Source organism: Sinohyriopsis cumingii, chromosome 1 (assembly GCF_028554795.1).
Source record: "Sinohyriopsis cumingii isolate HCF-2022 chromosome 1, ASM2855479v2, whole genome shotgun sequence".
In the NCBI taxonomy this organism is placed as follows: Eukaryota; Metazoa; Mollusca; class Bivalvia; order Unionida; family Unionidae; genus Sinohyriopsis; species Sinohyriopsis cumingii.
In genome coordinates this window covers 112,578,969-112,599,471 of record NC_142961.1, presented here as the reverse complement: position 1 = coordinate 112,599,471, position 20,503 = coordinate 112,578,969, and the positions used below count along the sequence as shown (strand labels likewise).

General features: G+C 39.5%; 1 pseudogene; it reads right to left on the bottom strand.

Annotated features, from left to right (window-relative positions):
- Nucleotides 1-5,391: 5,391 nt before the first annotated feature.
- Nucleotides 5,392-8,172, bottom strand: LOC149807633 (uncharacterized; annotated as a pseudogene).
- Between the last annotated feature and the right edge of the window lie 12,331 nt (nt 8,173-20,503).

Here is a 20,503-nt window from a genome sequence, read left to right as displayed (position 1 = left end):
AGCCACGTCAGCTACAGCCACTGCCAGAACCACAGCCTTTACCACCAGTAGCAAGAGTCGTAATCCCACAAATGGAAAACTGGGAGAAGAAGATGCAAGAGCAACCACATTAACAACAACAACGTCATCCCCGTGTCTGGCATAGAAGACAAAGACAGAGAGAACCAATCTTCAAAAATCCAGAAACTGAAGATTTGGGTACTGAGGCCAATCAAGCTGCCTCTGCACTCATAACCACAACAGTGAATTGGGACAATAACTGGTGTAGGCGATGTGTGTGCGGAGCCCGGCCTGTAAGATGTAATCACTAACAGGTGCATCTGAAGTTCCGAAAATAGCAGCCCTTTTCAGGGCTAACCAAATCTCTAGAAAAGAGAAACTGATCAATTGCCAATTTGAATAAATGTGGAGTAGTGTGATTATAAAAACTCACTCCTTTACGGATGTGAGAGTGTGTGTGTTTGTGTGTGTGTGAGAGAGAGAGAGAGAGAGTGTGTGTGTGTGTGCGTGCGTGTGATAGTACGTTTGTGTGATAGTTGGGTGAGTGTTTTTTATCCTTCCCTTCTGTGTGGATAGTAAAGTGTGTGTTTTAATGAGTTCGCATACGTTTGTATGGATAGTAGATATTGTGATTGTATTTTCTTCTTCTTCTTTCCGCAAACGTTTTTGATAGTAAATTTTGGGTTTCTTTTTCCCTTCCCGTGTGTGGATAGTATATTTGGTTTTGTTTTTCATCTTCCCGTGTGTGGATAGCATATTTGGGTTTGTTTTGTTTCTCCTTTTCGTTTGTGGATAGTATATTTTATTCTCCTTCCCGTGTGTTGATAGTATATTTGGGTTTGTTTTGTTTCTCCTTTCTGTTTGTGGATAGTATATGGAGGGGGGTCCTTCCCCTGTGTTGATATGTGAAGTGCGTATAATGGAAGTCAAAGCGTTCGTCGTTCGCGCCATTACTACCAGCAGAAGAACTTATGCACCTGAGAAGAGAAGAGCAAGATCACCAGAAGAGATATTGAATTCAAAAAAGGGTAAAACTCCGATGAACGGGGTATCCAAGGCTAAAAACACAACTATGGCAATTATTAAGACAACAACAACCAAAACAATCAGGACCCCCACCAAAACAACAAAGCAAATAACGGCAACCGCACAATCAACAGTAGGTAACACCAAGGAAGGGACAAAACAACAAAAAAGACTGAATAATCTAACAACAACTGGAGATAAACAGGCAAAAAATCAATACCATCTTACAGATCAAAGCCTATTCATTGCCAGCAACAGCTCCAAACAACTCAATATAAGTACTATTAGTTTAGCATCCATTCTAACTAAAGATTATGCTGGAGCCTTCGAAATCATCCGAACAAGATCGAATTATATCATATCAGATGTAGCACCTCAAGGCAAGTGGCAAAATATATGGAGATACAGCAAATAGGCACGACCAAAGTCAAAGTAACAAGGCATAACACGCTCTCCAAAAATACTCCAAGCATAATACAGCATGACCAGATAAGAATAAGAAAAAGGAGGAAAAACCAGATGCGATTCAAAAAATTAATACTCAACAAATATTGATGATTGGACCCAAATCAACTACAACATACAAAAAGGTCATTAAACTACATCAAAAATTGAATCACCTAAGTAACAATGATATAGCCTTAGAACTAATAAACCACGGAGCTGATATATCAAGAGCTTACAGGTTTAAACCACGGACAACTGACCAACATCATCCTATTAGATTTCTATTAAATTCCACCATTTCTCGTCTACTTTGATGGCCAATCATAACCACTTTTGGAATTCAATATCAAACCTCGCTTCTGCAGTCATTGCGAGTCATGGGGACACCAAGCCAGCAGCTGCAAAATAAAAAAGATGCGTCACCTGCGACGGAAACCACAGTAGCAAACGCACATACTTAGGACAAAAATGTGCTAACTGCAACATCCCCACCATCCTATCTCCAAAGATTGTCATTACACCAGAAGAGAAGAGGACATCATAAATACAATGAAAGAACAAAAGCTGCCCTATGTCACTGCCAAATCAACTCTCCTAAACACTCCATGCATGAAAAGGAACCAAAACCTCAGATACCTGCTATTACTGTGCCAAACCTCAAACAAAACCCCAAACCTGCCCCTACCCAAACCTGCTCTCATCCAAATAATCAGCTGACAACAGGAACCACTCTCTTGCCCTCTAGCACAAATATTAAACAGGTGGATCCTAAACCAAAACAAGTAATCAAAATTAATAATATTACTACTACTAAACCAACCATATCAGACATATCGACCTTCGTTCGGGAGGTTCGAAAACAAGCAAAAACTGAAATTGCAGATCCACGACTACGAAGCAAAGCAAGTAACAAGGGTGAAAGCAATATAGGTAACACAAGTGCGCCCCCGCATGAGGAATTCTCACATGACAGAATTATCCACTACTTAAAGGACCTGACTGCGGGGATCACTAACATCTCTCAAAATTATCACATACTCTGTATCCCATTCTTCAGGTTATTATCTGATTTGTTGGAAAAACACCTCCAAACCAAACACTAATTTGGCTCTATAATTTACTAACATAATAAATTATAACAACAGAAATGGTTACAAATGGGAAAATGAATATGGTAATTTGGTGATGGAATAGCCGGGAATTAAATATTAATAAACCGGAATTAATGATCAAACTTCAACAATCTAAAATTAAAGCTGATTTGATAGTCATTCAAGAAACACTTATCCATCAAAAAACTAAAAATATACCAAAAAATCCCAGGTCACTCAGCCAGCAACTTCACTATGAGAGATAACGAGCTAAGAGGGGGTGGTCTAGCCATTGTTGTCAGTGATTCACTCCCAAATACATCATTCCAACAGCACCCTGTAGCCACAAACAACCCCAATAATCCCACACCCCTTGAGTACCAATCGATACTCACCCATAATGGGCAGTTTTTATTTGCAATTTTTAACATTTATGACCCGGGCAAGCCTCATGCCTTCCCCCCCCCCCCAACTATGCCCAACGCATCAGCACAACAAATGAATACGTGATATGAGGTGACTTCAACGCCCATAGCAAAACATGGGGAGGAAAGCATTAAAACAAGAGAGGCAAATTAATCGAAGAATGGATCACCAACAATAATCTGGTCATACTAAATGATGGTACTAAAACCAGAATTTCACCAGTGGATGGATCACTATATGCAATTGATCTAACAATTTGCACACCCATATTAGCATATATATCTAAATGGGAAGTAGATAGAGATACCACGTTGGGTAGCGACCATTTCCCCATTATTATTATTACCATTAATTTTACCAATCATGTTGCCACTTCCTCCAAAGTCTCAAAGTGGAGACTGGACTATGCCAACTGGCATTCTTTCAATTTCTTATTCACCGGAGTAGCTAAAGCCAGCTTACGGGACGACGACATTAACAAATACAAAAAAAAAAATCCTTGAAGTGATCAATGCAGCCTACACTAAAAGTATCCCCACTACTGGAACCAAAAACACCGCTAATGCTAAAAAACCAATCCCATGGTGTAAAGACGAATGCAAAAATATACTCAAGGAAAAAAGAAAGCCCTTAATAAATTTCGCCATACAGGTCATTAAACTGATTATACAAACTACAAAATAAAAGTAGAACAAGCAAAAAATAGCATTAAAAGAGCAAAGGAAAAATCTTGGCAAAAATTGTGATCCACCCTCGAAATTAACCAATGCAACTCAAAACAGGTTTGGAATAAACTAAAAGCAATGCAAGGCGCAAATAGTAACAGTATTCCAAATATCAAGGGTGCAATAACTGACAAAGAAAATGGATGACAACTAGCAATACACTTTGCTGGAATGAGCAAAAATGACAATCATACAGCCAAATTCCAAGCACATAGAAAAAAAATAGAATTTACTATTCGGAAATTGGGGAACTAAACGATACCGGATGTACGGCGCACCCCCTCCACTGAACCCGATCCTCCTTTGCTACCTCCAGTCATGTGCCATCTAGGTGAGTGCGTGTGGACCATTCCCACTCACCACTAGCCCCGTGAGACATAAATGTCTTGAAATCAGACCAATCAAGCAGCACCCCTTAAGTGCATTAATACTTTGGGGGAAGTGGCACCAATCCGTACCCCTCGAAAAAATCAATCATTCCCAAATGGGAAGTGAAAAAAAGTCGTACATGTCCGCAAGGGCGAATACGACTATAATCAAACCGACCGACCGACCTACAGATCGTTCGCGCCATACAAGACCAAATTGTATAATTCATTTGGGTCCCGTGGCATATAAACATCCCAGGTAACGACAAGGCCGGCCTAGCAGCAAAGAACGCACAAAACCAGTGAGTCACAATACCAAAGCACCAAAATCCAATATCAAAAACCATCAATGGATCATTAACCGAATTAAAGCAGGAAAAACCCTACTTGTAAGTAGTATGGGGAAACATGTCCTGGCTAATTGTGGAAATGGAGCAAAATGTCCCAACTGCGTTGCTGATGAAGATCTTCAGCACGTTTTCAACATATGCCCGAGATATGACGAACAAAGGAAAAAACTAACCATCATGTTAAAGAGAATTGGCTCACTATATACCTACCCCGAACTACTTTATCAAACTAAACCCAACCCCAATCAAACAAATGATGACATGTTCATCTTCCTTAAAGATAATGACAAATTTAACAAGATATAACCCAACCTATTATACACAGACTGACTCGACACTTCATAAATCCTATATATAATTGCAATTAGCCACTTACTCAATCCAATCACCCATCCGCTAGTTTCATGCATTGAAACAGGTGGGGAAGTGGGTGCGGAGGTAGTAAGTGGTTTACCGCGATACGCGGGCTGATGCTGCACCTGCACCCATCACCCACTACGGAACCCTGGGTGGTTATACAAGCAATGCAGTTTAGTGACAGATTCAGAAGTAGGACATAGCCCAATACCCATTTATACAATATGTGATTACTACATTTCCGGACATCCTTCTTGGAGTGACTGGGTGGGAAATTACGGGCAGAGGTAGCATACGGTTTACCGCCCAAGAAGGGGTATGTTCCACGAAATGCGGGCTGATACTGCACCTGCACCTATCGCCCACTTCAGCGCCCCGAGACGTCCAAATGTATAATCAATTAAGCCATGCAATAGGTGATCGTTAATTAATTAAACCATCAGTACTCATACTAACAACTTCTCTCTGCTCTATCAAACAACTTAAGGCATCATGAACCGTCTTAAAATACACGAATTAAAAATGGCCAATAAACCTACATATTATAAGGTGGCTTAAATCCCAGCCATCAGGGCCCGCTGCACAAAAAAGGTTAGAACTATTAGTTTTGCCCGTCACCCCTGCCGGGGTATAGGCCGCCCACAAAAGATCGCCAGAGGCTTCTGTCCTTTGCCATCCCTTCAAGTTGACTCCAGGTGTGACCCATCTAAGTGATGTCCGCCTCAAGGTCGCGTTGCCAGGTTTTTCTTGGTCGTCCCCTTCTACTCTTGCCTTGAGGGTTCCATTTCAATGCCTGTCTGGTAATGTTGGTTGGCGGCTTACGTAGGGTGTGTCCTATCCAACCCCACCTTCCCTTCTTGATCTCGTCCTCTACTGGAAGCTGGGAGGTTCTCTGCCACAGGTTGGTGTTGCTGATGGTGTCTGGCCAGCGGATCTGAAGAATTCTTCTTAGGCAGCTGTTGATGAAGGTCTGAACTCTCTTTACGTACGTGAAGGACTCCACCTCTTCCAGGGGACTTCCCTGCAGTGTGACTGGGTTGTTACTGGCATAATTGATCTTGATGATCTTGGCCTTGTCTTTGTGGATGTTGAGGCCAATCTGTGCTGATGTGGCTGCCAGTATGTCGGTCTTGTCCTGCATTTGCTGCTGACTATGAGACAAGAGTGCTAGGTCATCGGCAAAATCCAGGTCCTCAAGTTGACTCCACAATGTCCACTGGATCCCATTTCTCCGCCCATTGGTGGACGTCTTCATAATCCAGTCGATGGCGAGAAGGAGCCTTGCCTCACGCCAGTCTGCACTAGGAAGCTGCCTGTGTGCTGTCCTGCATGAATGACTCTGCAGGACATTCTGTTGTAAGTGTTCTTGATCATGTTCACCAGCTTGGTTGGGATGCCGTAGTGGCGAAGAAGTTTCCAGAGTGTCTCTCGGTCCACGCTGTCGAATGCCTTCTCATAATCGACAAAGATAAGGTAGAGTGAAGAATTCCACTCCAACGAGTGCTCGACTATGATACGAAGAGTATCTTTTTGGTCCGTACACGATCTGTTCTCCCGGAAGACCGCTTGCTCATCTCGTAACTGTGGGTCAACGGCCTCCTTCATCCTCTCCAAGAGGACCCGGTTGAAGACTTTCCCTGGTACTGATAAGAGTGTGATTCCTCTGTAGTTGGAGCAGATGCTGAGGTCGCCTTTCTTTGGGATCTTGATGAGGTGTCCCTCCTTCCAGTCAGTCTGTATTTCTTCTTCCTCCCAGATCTTCTCAAAGAGGTGGTATAGCATTTCCACTGAAGCATCTAAGTCTGCTCTGAGGGCTTCTGCTGGGATGCCATCAGGTCCAGCTGCCTTGCCATTCTTCAGCTGGGTGATGGCTTTCCTGATTTCGTCTCTGGTGGGATTGTCACAGCTTATGGGGAGATATGCATTGGCTGGGTGGATTTCTGGGGGATTTAGTGGGGCTGGCCTGTTCAACAGTTCTTCAAAATGTTCTGCCCATCTCTTAATTTGGTGTTCTGTACTTGCTATGGTCTTTCCCTGCTTGTCCTTTACGTGTCTCTCTGTTTTGCTGTACTTGCCAGACAAGTTTTTGGTGCAGTCGTACATCTTCTTCATCTTTCCACTTCTTGTCGCTTCTTCTGCCTCTGCTGCCATTCCTTCAACATAGCTTCTCTTGTGTATCTTGATGCTTCTTTTCACTTCTCTGTGGGCATCAGTGTATTCTTTTTGTACTTTTACTTTTTGTAGTTCTTGTCCTACTACTATTTACTGCTGCTTTTTCTGTTTACGCTTCTGGATTTTGCGCAATGTTTCAGCTGAAATCCATTCTTTCTGTTGGTGCTTCATGGGGCCTAGTATTTCTTGGCATGTTGATTTTATTGCCTGTTTAACTTTCTGCCATCTTTTGCTTGCATTGTCTTCTTCATCTTCAAGAAGCTCTTGTAGCACTTGGTACTTGTTGTTAAGCGTCAGTCTGTATTCTTCTTTAGATTTTGCATCTTTCAATAGGCTGATGTTATACTTTGTTTTCTTCTTTTTGGTGCACATCCAGTTCTTCTTCAGCTTAAGTTTCAGCCTTGCGACAACTAAGTGGTGGTCAGATGCCACATCTGCTCCCCTCTTCACCCTAACATCTTGCAGGGATCTTCTGAACTTCTTGGCTATGCAGATATGGTCTATCTGATTTTCTGTCACATGGTCTGGTGATGTCCATGTGTTCTTGTGGATTCTCTTGTTGGCAAAGATGGCACCCCCAATGACCAGGATGTTCAGTGCACAAAGGTCTGCAAATCTCTCTCCATTTTCGTTCATCTCGCCCAGGCCATGTATCCCCATGGTTTGTTTATATCCTGTGTTGTCTGACCCAACTTTGGCATTGAAGTCACCCATGAGGATGTTGATGTCTTTGTCTGGGAAGCTCTCTACTATATTCTGTAGTCTGTTGTAAGACTGGTCCTTATCTTTTTCTTCACTGTCATTTGTTGGAGTGTATGATGTTCATCTTTATTTTCTCCTTCTTGGTCCTAAACGTTGCTGTGAGGATTCTGGGTCCATGTGGTCCCCATGCTATCAGTGCATTATATGCTTGCTTTGACAGCAAGAGCCCCACCCCCTGTGTATGAGGTGCATTATTTTCCTCATGTCCTGAATACAGTAGCATCTCTCCTGTCATCAGTCTTCTTTGTCCGGATTGAATCCATCTTGTCTCACTAATGCCCAGTAGGGATAGGTTGTAGTTCCTCATCTCTGCTGCTACCTGTGCTGTTTTTCCTGCCTCATACGTTGTCCTCACATTCCATGTTGCGATGTTAATTCTCCTGTTTGATAGAAGGGTGGTCTGCTTTAATGCTTCCGCGGGCTCGCGGCTTTCACCACATAGCATCATAAATCTTCCAGAAGAAGACCCTTCCTCCCTCAGGCTTTATGTTTCTGGTTTTTCTTCTGTTGGCGTTTATGTAGCAAGTTGGGGTTTTACAGGGTCGGGTTGCTAGCCCCACGCCCAACCCTCCTCCTTTTACACCCGGGCTTGGGACCGGCCATGGTGGAGTTAAAAAAAAAAGTTATAACTATAAGATGACTAAAACCCAGTCATCAGGCCCCCCGCACAAGGCAGAAACACCGATTATTAGAATATAAACCCCAAATATTATTCGATTAAATAAATATCCCTTAAATAGACTAGGAACTTCATCATGTCATCTCTGTCTTATTCTATAAACAGCACAAATGATTTTCCAAATTACGAATACGGCAAAACGATGCCATTTACTGTTCGGAAAATGGGTAACAAAAACAAAACGATCCCGGATGTAGGGCGCGTGCCTTCGACTCGGTCCGACATACCTTTGCCACTGCCAGACATGTACCATATTTGTGTGTGCGGTGTGGGTTATTAACACTCACCATGAGTCCCGTGAGACATCAATGTCTCTAAATCGGACTAATCAAATAGCAATTCCTAAGTGCATTAATGCGTTGGGGGAAGTGGCACTATTCCTTTTCCCTCGTAAAAATAAAATAGCCTCAAACGGGGCACTGACTAGTCGTTAATGCCCATATGGGCACAAACGACTCTAATTAAAATGACTGACTGACTGACTCGTTCGCGCCATTCAACATTGAAAAAATGAAGATGGCAATGGATGTATTTAACATTTTGAAAGACAGCTGGTATTGTATGATGGATGGAGCCCATGTGGTGGAAAGGCTTGCAGACGAATGGAAGTTTCAAGGTAGTCTAGACTTTGTGATCAGTCTGAAAGTAGCCAGTGATATGCTACAAAGAATGATAGAGGAGAGAGTGGAGAAATTAAGATGCTTCATTCAACCTCCGCATGTGAGAGTGAGAACCTTGAAGGAGGCACTAGATAGTGTCATCAAAGTCAGATGCTTTTCAGAAGAAATACTGAATTTGACAGAGTGGTCAGTTATGAAGTGTGGGCTAGACCAACTAAAGAAAGCTGAAAAAAAAATGATGAGAAAGTTAATGAAAGAGGAGGTGAAAAAGATTAAAGATAATTGGGCATAGGAGAGAAAGAAAGAAAAAAAGAGGAGTTTGAAACACTGAATAAAAGCTGGATGAAGGTGCATGAGAAATTTAGATCCATGGGACATCCTGACTGGATGCCAGAGAATGAAAAGAAGAAGAAAGAAATCATTGAAAGTGAGGAAATGGTGAAGGAACTGGAGAAAATAAAAGAAGAAGAAGAACCCAAAGGCCCTTTTCATGGCCACTCATATGCCTCGAAAAGATTTGCTTTCTTGCCTAAAAAATTTTGTCGGTTGTATAGTTGTTTGTGTTTGTGTTTGTATTTTGTATGTTGTATGTGTTATATAGGTCTATATCCCGCCAGTCCCGTTCCCGCCAAGCGTTCTGGTGTTTTGCCCGGCTGTTTGGTCCGATTGAGGTCAGCTCCTTGCAACATTGTTACCAATCTTCAGTACCGTGACGTCATCTCACCTGTTCCATTCCTACTGTCCCTATATTAATGATAAGTCCCATTGTCCACAGAAGGCACCACGACCTTTTTGACTGGATTTTCCATTGTCCCTGTAAATCTTGTCCCCTAAGGTACCACGATAATTTTGACTGGATTTTCCTTTGTCACCCTATCGTCCCTATACTATTTACTATATCTGCCATTTTGAAGGAAAAGAAAATAGCTCTATACTTGTATTGCACAGTGGAGAAAGAGCACAGTCAGCAACCAAGAGGTTGATGAACCGAGGAGGCTTGAAAAGACAGAAAAGGACAGATAAACGGAAACGGCGATATATCAACATCAATGATTTGGGAAAGATACTGTCCTTCCAGCAATCTGAGGTCGATCAATCATTCGATCATATGATTACAGTTGTTTTATCAGTATTACAGAACAACTAATTGAATTTCGCATAGATTTTGTAACTCTATTTCTGTCAAGTTCGATTTCATTGTGTTTATGTAATTGATTAAATTGTTATATTTTACAGACGGGAGCGCTCGTGTTATTCTATTCTATATCTATGTTATTCCATCCCTTTTTTTCATATTTTATTCTATTGTGTACTCGATCCGGGCAATAAACCGTGGTCGATCATCTCCTAGATAACGATGACCCCAAAACCATAATAAGTGGCGAAAGATCACACATCACCACCTCCCGACACCTAGACTGGTTACACTTTTCACTACTTTGTATTTTCTTTTTCTGGCACAAACATTCTACGAGAATAAAAAATAAAGAAGTTAACGTAATGGCTAAACATGAACAAATTTACATTTGTCATCTTTCTGAATACAAATTCAACTCTTTGCGCTTGACTATAAGATTATTTAATGGGCACAAGGACAAATAACATACGTAGAGGTCACATTTTCTATACCCCGTCCCAATACTTCGGGAAAAAAAGAATGTTTGAGTCACTACCATGGTATTTTTATGTTCAATATTATTCTACCATAAGAATGTGAAAGGATTTCGTTCAAGAAATGTTTAATTCGGGGTGATAGCTTTAACAAAATGGAATTTACGTTTATTATCATACGCTTCCTTTTATTTGACAAATATCAAGACATAGACATCACTTCAAAACAGATAGCCCATCGTGGTGGCGAATCACGCACACGTCGTCCTTAGTGCTTATAAATAATGGACACCCATTACAATTAAAATGTATTAATAACTACAAAATCATTCAAGTAAACTCACGAGCTTCATTCATCCAGCAATAAATATAGACTTATTCTGCACCCTGGGTCAGTCCTTGTTTCTGACCCGTGTACATTATACGTCACTGTTTCTAGGATAGTCGCACCTTGTTTAATTATTCACGTCTAAACCTTCATTTCGAATGCTTACTCGCCCATTTTGAAAAAATGCATGGAGATTAAATATGCCACCATTCCAAGCAGTCCTCGTAATAGTAGTGGTGATGGTACTAGCTGTCGTGGTTGTTGTTGCTGATTTTGTTGATGTTGTTTTATTCTGTTGTAACAGCAGTAGTCAAGTTAATTATAGTCGGTGTCATAGAAACTCTAGTAGTAGTAGTAGTAGTGACGATAGTAGGAGTAGTGATAATAAAGAAATAGTATTCACAGAAATAAGTAGCAGTAGTTTGGTTTTGGTTGGTGTTGGTGCTTTACGGCACAGCAACACAAGTGGGTTATTTAGTGCCGATGCAAATGTCGTACATTGCCCAAGGACACAACGGTAGCTGACCTACACTGGTCTGATGGTAGGATTCAAACTCGCACTCTTTCGTTAGTGAGTCGAGACCGCTAACCAATGATCCACCGGATAGTGGTTGCACTGGCTATGACTGTTTGTTGCAAAATACGTAGTGCGTGGAGACTGAAATAGATTAGGGACCTGGATATTTTTTCAGCTAATATAATGGATATAATAGTTTTTTTCTCTCTCTTTAAATCGGAGCAAGAATAGCTTGAAGGCCCCTCACCTGTATGATCAATTATCCATGCTGCTTAAAATCGATTTGTAAAAACGAAAATGATCCACGGTAATGATCAAAAATGTCCTATCTACTGAAAAAAAAGTAATGTTTGCATATTTATTAAAGAAAATAAAGCACACACGGAGGCAAATTAATCTCTAGTGTCAAACTCTAGAGCTGAGAGTCACCTGAACCATCGTTTGCAGTACAAGGGAATAAACTAGAACCTGTCGATGTATTTCTTATCCTGAGTTGTCTCGTGGCAATATTGCGATTAAGACAAAGAACAGTCATTTGCGAATAACATTATTATCAACAAGTCTTTGTACTAAGAACATAAAGATATATGTCATAAATGTACTGAACGCATCTAATACTTGTAGACGTATATTTCAGTACATGCACGTGTACTATATTGCATACAATTTGCATGTTTATCGTATGAGGAAGAAAAGCTCAGTAGTCCACTACAATAACCTCAACGTTAACCCAGTCTAGATTCTTCCCAATCTGACTCGACAGAAATATTTGTAACTGCATATTCCCTCTTCCTATCAATATTCTCTCTCTCTCTCTCTCTCTCTCTCTCTCTCTGAGATATATCAAACCATATATAGCGGGGGTTGTTGTTGTTGTGGGGTTTAACGCCATTTTTCAGCACACGATAGGCTATACATGACGGCCAGTATTAATGGTGGAGGAAGAAGCCGAGAAAATCCCAAAAAGAACAACCGACCCACGAGAAGCTACTGGCAAGCTTTCTCACGTACCCACTTTAGCCGAACCCGAGACTCGAACCCACGCAGACAGAGGTGATATGGCAGTGATCCGTAACGGAGAGCGCTTTAGACCACTCGGCCACTCGGGGCCCCCGCCCGGGGGGGGGGGGTAAGAGGAGGGCAGGAAAAACAGAAGAACAGACATGCAAATGATATGGATGCAGCCTCCTATAGTGTTTTCTTCAGAATTTATCGCTGATATGAACAAGCTTCAATCGGAGATAACGATCAGAAATAATAAACGAAAAGAAGACAAAATGGAAATGTAAAAGAGTAAACTAAGACACTAACTTTTGTAAAGAAGACATCGGCTAAGGACTACAAAAACCAACAATAATAGATGCATTGTCTTTTGAGTAAGTCGATAAAAAGCTCGATCACTTGTTGCGAAGCAAAGGTAACTGCAATATAACGATAGTAAGAATGGGCCTGTTTTATTGTTTACGTTAACCCTAGCGAACTTGCTTGACAATGCTCCATAGCAACCACGCTTAAATAAATAACTTACTGCTACCCGGTTGAATGATTTACAAACGATTTAATTGAGCAGAGTCCGTTTTCCCATACCAGTCTCAACACATTTCAAGTAATACATACCGTTGTCTATTATGAACTGTATTGAACAGTGCTTCTCACAAATAGAGAGCTGGTAGTTTAGATCATACTTGTTAATTCTAATCCCAAGTTCAAAAGAGCGAGACCATGGCATTTGGCCTACAACTTCACTCAATATGGTGTGTGTGTGTGTGTGTGTGTGTGTTTAGGATTTTTAACGTAGCCTTAACAATTTTTCTGTCATATCGCTACGATGTCTACAGTGTGGCAGTTTATAGTGATGTCTAGCACTGGGGCATCATCACGTAGCATGATGTCCCACCCAGTCACATTATCCTGACACCAGGCCGACCAGTCCTAACACTAACCTCTTAATGCTGAGCGCCAAGCGAGGTAGCTGTTAGTACCATTTTTGTAAGTCTTTGGTATGACTCGGCCAGGGATCGAACCCACGACCTCTTGCTTTCGAGGCGGAAGCTCTAACCACATGGCCACCGGAGCGGTCGCTAATATGGTAAAAATAGACCAAATAAATCTTATTTTGCATCATGTTACATTCATTGCATTATCAACATATGGCATCGTAATGTGCTTAATTTTTTTATAAAAAATTAAGTAAAAAAATAAATAATTTTTTTCCAGATTTGAATATTTCGTTCAAACTTCTATTGTTCTTTATGTTGTTCTTCAAGTATGATATTGAAACAAAGATGAAACTTTGCAATGATGTATCGTCTGATCATAATAAATAACATTAAATCTGTGCAAATACATATTAAAGTTACTATCCAATTTTAAACAAATCATCATTTTTCTATATATTTGAGATACTTTAAATTAAATGCGTCAAGAAATGAAAGTAGTATCAGTGAGTACAGGTATCGTTTTTGTATAAGAACAATAATTTTTTTCATAGTGGCATTTTTAAAAAGTTCAGTTCGCTTAAAATCCGATTGATCTTTAACCGACAGCTTATATTATTACTTCTTGCAAGAGAGATAACTTATGAATTACATAACTGTGACCGTGTACCAGAGAGAAATTAAATATCCTTTTACAAACATACAAAAAAGTGCATTTAAATGTTGAAAGGTACAGCTTCGCTGGTCTAAGTGGTTAGAGCGTCCGCCTCAGATGCGAGAGGTCACGGGTTCGAACCCCGACCGAGTCATACCAAAGATTTATAAAAATGGTACAAACAGCTGTTTTGCTAGGCGCTCAGCATTAAGAGGTTAGTGTTATGACAGGTCGGCTTAGTGTCAGGATAATGTGAGTGGGCGGAACATGATGTTACACGTCTCCGGCATGATGCCCCCGTGCTATATACATCACTATAAACTGCCGCACTGCAGACATCGTAGCGATTTGACTGAAAAATTGTTAAAGCTACGTTAAAGATCCAAATCACACACACACACACACACACACATACACACACAAACATACACGGAGTTTGAAAAGGATTATTTCTTATCTTTCAATGATTGTGAAGTAATACAAAAATTAGTAGAACTGTGCCATATTTAATGAGCATCTTTTGTTCAATCCGACAGCGGTTTGGAGATAAATATTGGATACTGATTGGGTAAATATGAGGACAAAAGAAAGCAACCGTTAAACAAAAAATAACTAATGTGCAATTTAAACATTTGTTTGTAAATAGTTTTTTTCTGGAGAGTTTTCATAACCAACACTCTAACTGCCAAGCATCTTGATATGTATATCTATCTATACCGCATCTAACGTTTGTCCATGATTGTAGATTGTAAGGCAAGGGTAATTTTAAAACAACATATTACATATTTAACTTTTGTCCATGGTTGTATATGATACTTTGATACAACGATAATTTGTAAACAACATGATTACATGGATTTGAGTTCAGGACATTATTTGTTTGTTTGTTTTTTTCCCTCGGAAAGCTTTATTCCCTGATCTTTGTCAGGTTGTTTGCTAAACATTATGTCAACATACGTGACATTGTTTGCCAATTTGATGGAAATTTCCAATGAAAATGGCCTAAATCCAGAGCATGTTTGTGCCAGGTGACAGTCTGTTTATGAGCTTAAAGTAAACCAAGTCAGCTCTAAAAATATTTTTAGTTGTGTTCCGATATAATTTGAGTGGAATCGTTTATTTAAAAATTATTCATTGGAATTATAAGTGCCCATTGACAATTTGGATTAAGTCGCTATTTTCAAAAAAATTGATTTTTTGCACAGTTAATATTCAAGAAGAATTACACTATATTTCAAATTTTGTATTGGTATTAAACGCTGCAAATGTTGCCGATAAGGTTTTACAACAAAACAAAAAAAAAAAAAAACACCGGAAAGGCATACAATTACGAATATGTCTCTATGGAACACTTATATTTGGTAACAGACCGTTCAAAATTATTTTCTTTTTTCATGACATCTGACTTATCGATTGGTATAAACCATTTTACAAATCTCCTAGAGATAAAGTTTAAATGGTAGACCTATCTAATACTATTTCGACGAATGATGCATTGGAAAATAAGGAAACACAGCATGTATTATGTTTTGTATAACGAATTCTTAAATAACAAACAAATTAATCAACATTTCAGGGATGTAATAGCTGTTTCTAGGTGGCACAGTTTTGATTTGCAAGGTGTCAGTCGTTTTGTGGTCATGCTGTATAGATGGTCCTGTTTTGCACTAACACTGGCCAATGCATTACCGTCACTTTGTAGTTTGGGTCATGTTGTCCCTTTTAGTTTGTATAGAATACAACCAAAACTGGCATGCAACTGAAAATTGAATAACGACGTTGTTAAAAAAAATGCATTTTCCTTTTAAGCTCTACTTTTTGCTATTCCACGTCCTCTTCTATCTCAGTCCGCGCGGGTTCGAGTCTCATGCTCGGCCAATGTGGGTATGTGAGAAAGCTTGCCAGTAGATGGTTCTTACTGTGTGATGTTTTTGTGGGTGGGTGGGTGGGTAGACGATACAACTGTACATTAGAGATTCACTTGCTGATCTAAGTTAAACAAATTCATCTATCTCGTTTGGGTGTTCATTTTTAACATGCCAGGTGAGATTCCACAGGCCCCTGTTCGGCGAGGGCAATATGGACTCTGTCTAGGCTTACTGGCTTTTCATGTAGGTAAAAATGTAACTTACTGAGTGTCACTAAAAGTAACTAAGAGCAACTAAGCTGATTTATGGAAAATACTACCTTAACTAATTTAATTAATTATGGATATATCAGAATAACTGATATAAGATACAAAAGATTATTATCGACCATGAAACATTGTTGCACCAGTAATTACATTATTTTGCGACAATATTTGTAAAGAAAGCTGAGAAAAAGAATCGATGGATATCTGAGCACGTGTGCAAATAAAGCAAAGAAGAGAACCAAACCTAACTGACAAATCAGGTTTAACAACAGACATATGAAAGTTAAGTATAAATACCAATTGTTAACGGTGGTGGTATAGTGGAAAGAGAAAAGAAAAAAGCCACAAAAACAATCATACAAAGAGATATATTCTGACCAATGGTGTGCATATCCACAACAAAATTGCAAGAAAAAAAGTTTATTAGACTAAACTATTTTGGCTTTACATTTAACATAATGATCCTATTCTTTGTTCTATAAATTTCCTTAATCTAAAAGGTACATTGAGGTTTGTAGTCTTTAGCAACTCACACGAATTTTGTACTATTAACACTGAAAAACGTAGCGAAATTTAGCGCCCATATATTATGATGCGCAATAGTAACTTTTTATTTCAGAAATTTAAAAAAATTTCCATCCTCCAATTTAAACTGGTAGGAAATGATTCATTGACTGGACTTTGTCAAATTATTCTATTCTTTTCTGCCATACTAAAATTATAAGATTCTTAAAAATATCCATTAGGTCCTACATTTAGAGGAATCGGAAGGACTAGCATGTTTGTACTCATGCTTTAATCTCATTGTGACACTTTTCTGTAGCCAATCAATATACTGTAATGATTGACTTAATCATACATTAGTTCAACCTAAATCACACAAAGTTTATTTGATAAAGGAAAACTACTTAAAACTGAATATTCAATTAGCAGCATCGTGTAAGATACTTCTATAGAATAATATTGAAAATTTAAATCAATTTTCCAGTAACAAGTTTAGACCACGTTAGAACCTGTCAGTTTCTCGGTGGAATAGAAATGTTCTAATGCAGGTTGGTAATATAAATGTGTAGAATGAGAGGGTGGAGAAACTATATAATTAAATGATACATTCATACACTAAAATCTATCGTTCGTGACTCTCTGAAATTGTGTCAATGTTGACTCAGTTTATGCATAATACATCGGTAAAAATTAACCCTACCGCATTGAAGGATTTCACGCATAATAAATCAAGGAGTTCCTCGTGCTTCATGTACACCTGTAGATCATGAGTAGATAGAAACAAAATAGACTAATAGATTCACAACTTACTCCAGGTAAAAATAGATCATGATCATTTGAAAAGAAAACGTTAGTAAGTTCATTGCTAATATTTTGAAACTAACAATGAGGAAATTGTAGAAAAACAAGCAATAATTACAATTGGAGTTAACGTGGTTACAGACGGAAAACGTCCAAAAACAAATTTATTTTATCAGGAGAATAAAAATGTTGAAGAAAAAACCTGACAAACTTTTATTTAACAATGGAATGATAATCTGTGCTGACTTTGAATGTAAGGAAATTAATGTAGAAATGGTTTTGTTCTGTGTTATTTTTCTTCAAAGGAAGCACCCCACCCACTTCCTCTCCATCAATGTCAAAGTTGTTGTTACTAGGGATACGTTAGACGAAAAAAGTAAATAGACTTCCTGAAAAAGGACATTAAACCTTGGGCAGAGACATCGACCAGCGGAGAGCCACTGGCAAGGTTTCTCACATACCAATGTTCGCCAAGCCCTAGACTCGAATCCACTCAAACAGAGGTGCGATGTAGGGGATCTGTAAAGGTTAGTGCCCAGGTATGTGAATATGTTCAAACGTCAAAAAATGAAGACTTTCAGGTTGTATATTGCCATTATGTTGCATTAAACGTATGCAGCCATTCATAGGTAAAGAGGTAATAACACACACACACGCACGCACGTACGCCACAGAACAATACAAACGGGATATACGTTTTTTCATGATACGCATCTGGAAATTATTACAGGTTATTGGAAATGTTTAATAAACGTACTATACTTTCCAAGAGAATTTTAAAGGACGTCCTACCCATGAATAAAAAAACTAAATTCGTAACTAGAAACAAAACCCAATATTGGATCTTATTCAAAAAATAGCCTTGTTGACGGGTGATGTTAGATGTTTTACTGATAAAACAATAAACATCTTCGATTGGAAATATTTAACCGGCATTACTGTGGTAAATAAGGGAATATGCAAAGCAGTTTTCACTCGAACGTGTAAAGAGTTAGCTTGAAACATAATGCATGTTCAGCGAAACAACACGAATTGAGAAACGTATTTTTAAGACTTATCAAAATACAATAAGCATGTGTTCATCAATGAGCTAACTGAAAACAACCCTGATTGTTTAGCAATACTGTAAACAGTAGAGATGAGATAAGTATAACACTAATATTTTAGAAAGTTTGCGATTCATGAATTCGTCTTTGGAGACATCAGGATCCTAATGATCAAATGCCAACATTTCAAGAAGTATTAAAACATGTTGAAGGCATGGAAGAACAATTAACTGAAAAGAATGTGTATCTGTACATCATTTGTATTGAAATATTTTATGAATCCAGATAACAGCCAATTGATACATTTCATTCATACTTGAAACTGAAAATTAACAAAAGAAAAGAGTTAAACATGCGAAGATGTAATGGAACTAAAACTGTTAAGTGGCTACCGTGTGATGACACTTAATGCTCCGTAATATTCTGGGATAGTTTCGTCCTTCCCAGACGAAAAGCTACCGTGTGATGACACTTAATGCTCCGTAATATTTTGGGATAGTTTCGTCCTTCCCAGATGAAAAGCTACCGTGTGATGACACTTAATGCTCCGTAATATTCTGGGATAGTTTCGTCCTTCCCAGACGAAAAGCTACCGTGTGATGACACTTAATGCTCCGTAATATTCTGGGATAGTTTCGTCCTTCCAAGACGAAAAGCTACCGTGTGATGACACTTAATGCTCCGTAATATTCTGGGATAGTTTCGTCCTTCCCAGACGAAAAGCTACCGTGTGATGACACTTAATGCTCCGTAATATTCTGGGATAGTTTCGTCCTTCCCAGACGAAAAGCTACCGTGTGATGACACTTAATGCTCCGTAATATTCTGGGATAGTTTCGTCCTTCCCAGACGAAAAGCTACCGTGTGATGACACTTAATGCTCCGTAATATTCTGGGATAGTTTCGTCCTTCCCAGACGAAAAGCTACCGTGTGATGACACTTAATGCTCCGTAATATTCTGGGATAGTTTCGTCCTTCCCAGACGAAAAGCTACCGTGTGATGACACTTAATGCTCCGTAATATTCTGGGATAGTTTCGTCCTTCCCAGACGAAATCTACCGTGTGATGACACTTAATGCTCCGTAATATTCTGGGATAGTTTCGTCCTTCCCAGACGAAAAGCTACCGTGTGATGACACTTAATGCTCCGTAATATTTTGGGATAGTTTCGTCCTTCCAAGAGGAAAAGCTACCGTGTGATGACACTTAATGCTCCGTAATATTTTGGGATAGTTTCGTCCTTCCAAGAGGAAAAGCTACCGTGTGATGACACTTAATGCTCCGTAATATTCTGGGATAGTTTCGTCCTTCCCAGACGAAATCTACCGTGTGATGACACTTAATGCTCCGTAATATTCTGGGATAGTTTCGTCCTTCCCAGACGAAAAGCTACCGTGTGATGACACTTAATGCTCCGTAATATTTTGGGATAGTTTCGTCCTTCCAAGAGGAAAAGCTACCGTGTGATGACACTTAATGCTCCGTAATATTCTGGGATAGTTTCGTCCTTCCCAGACGAAAAGCTACCGTGTGATGACACTTAATGCTCCGTAATATTCTGGGATAGTTTCGTCCTTCCCAGACGAAAAGCTACCGTGTGATGACACTTAATGCTCCGTAATATTCTGGGATAGTTTCGTCCTTCCCAGACGAAAAGCTACCGTGTGATGACACTTAATGCTCCGTAATATTCTGGGATAGTTTCGTCCTTCCAAGAGGAAAAGCTACCGTGTGATGACACTTAATGCTCCGTAATATTCTGGGATAGTTTCGTCCTTCCCAGACGAAAAGCTACCGTGTGATGACACTTAATGCTCCGTAATATTCTGGGATAGTTTCGTCCTTCCCAGACGAAAAGCTACCGTGTGATGACACTTAATGCTCCGTAATATTCTGGGATAGTTTCGTCCTTCCCAGACGAAAAGCTACCGTGTGATGACACTTA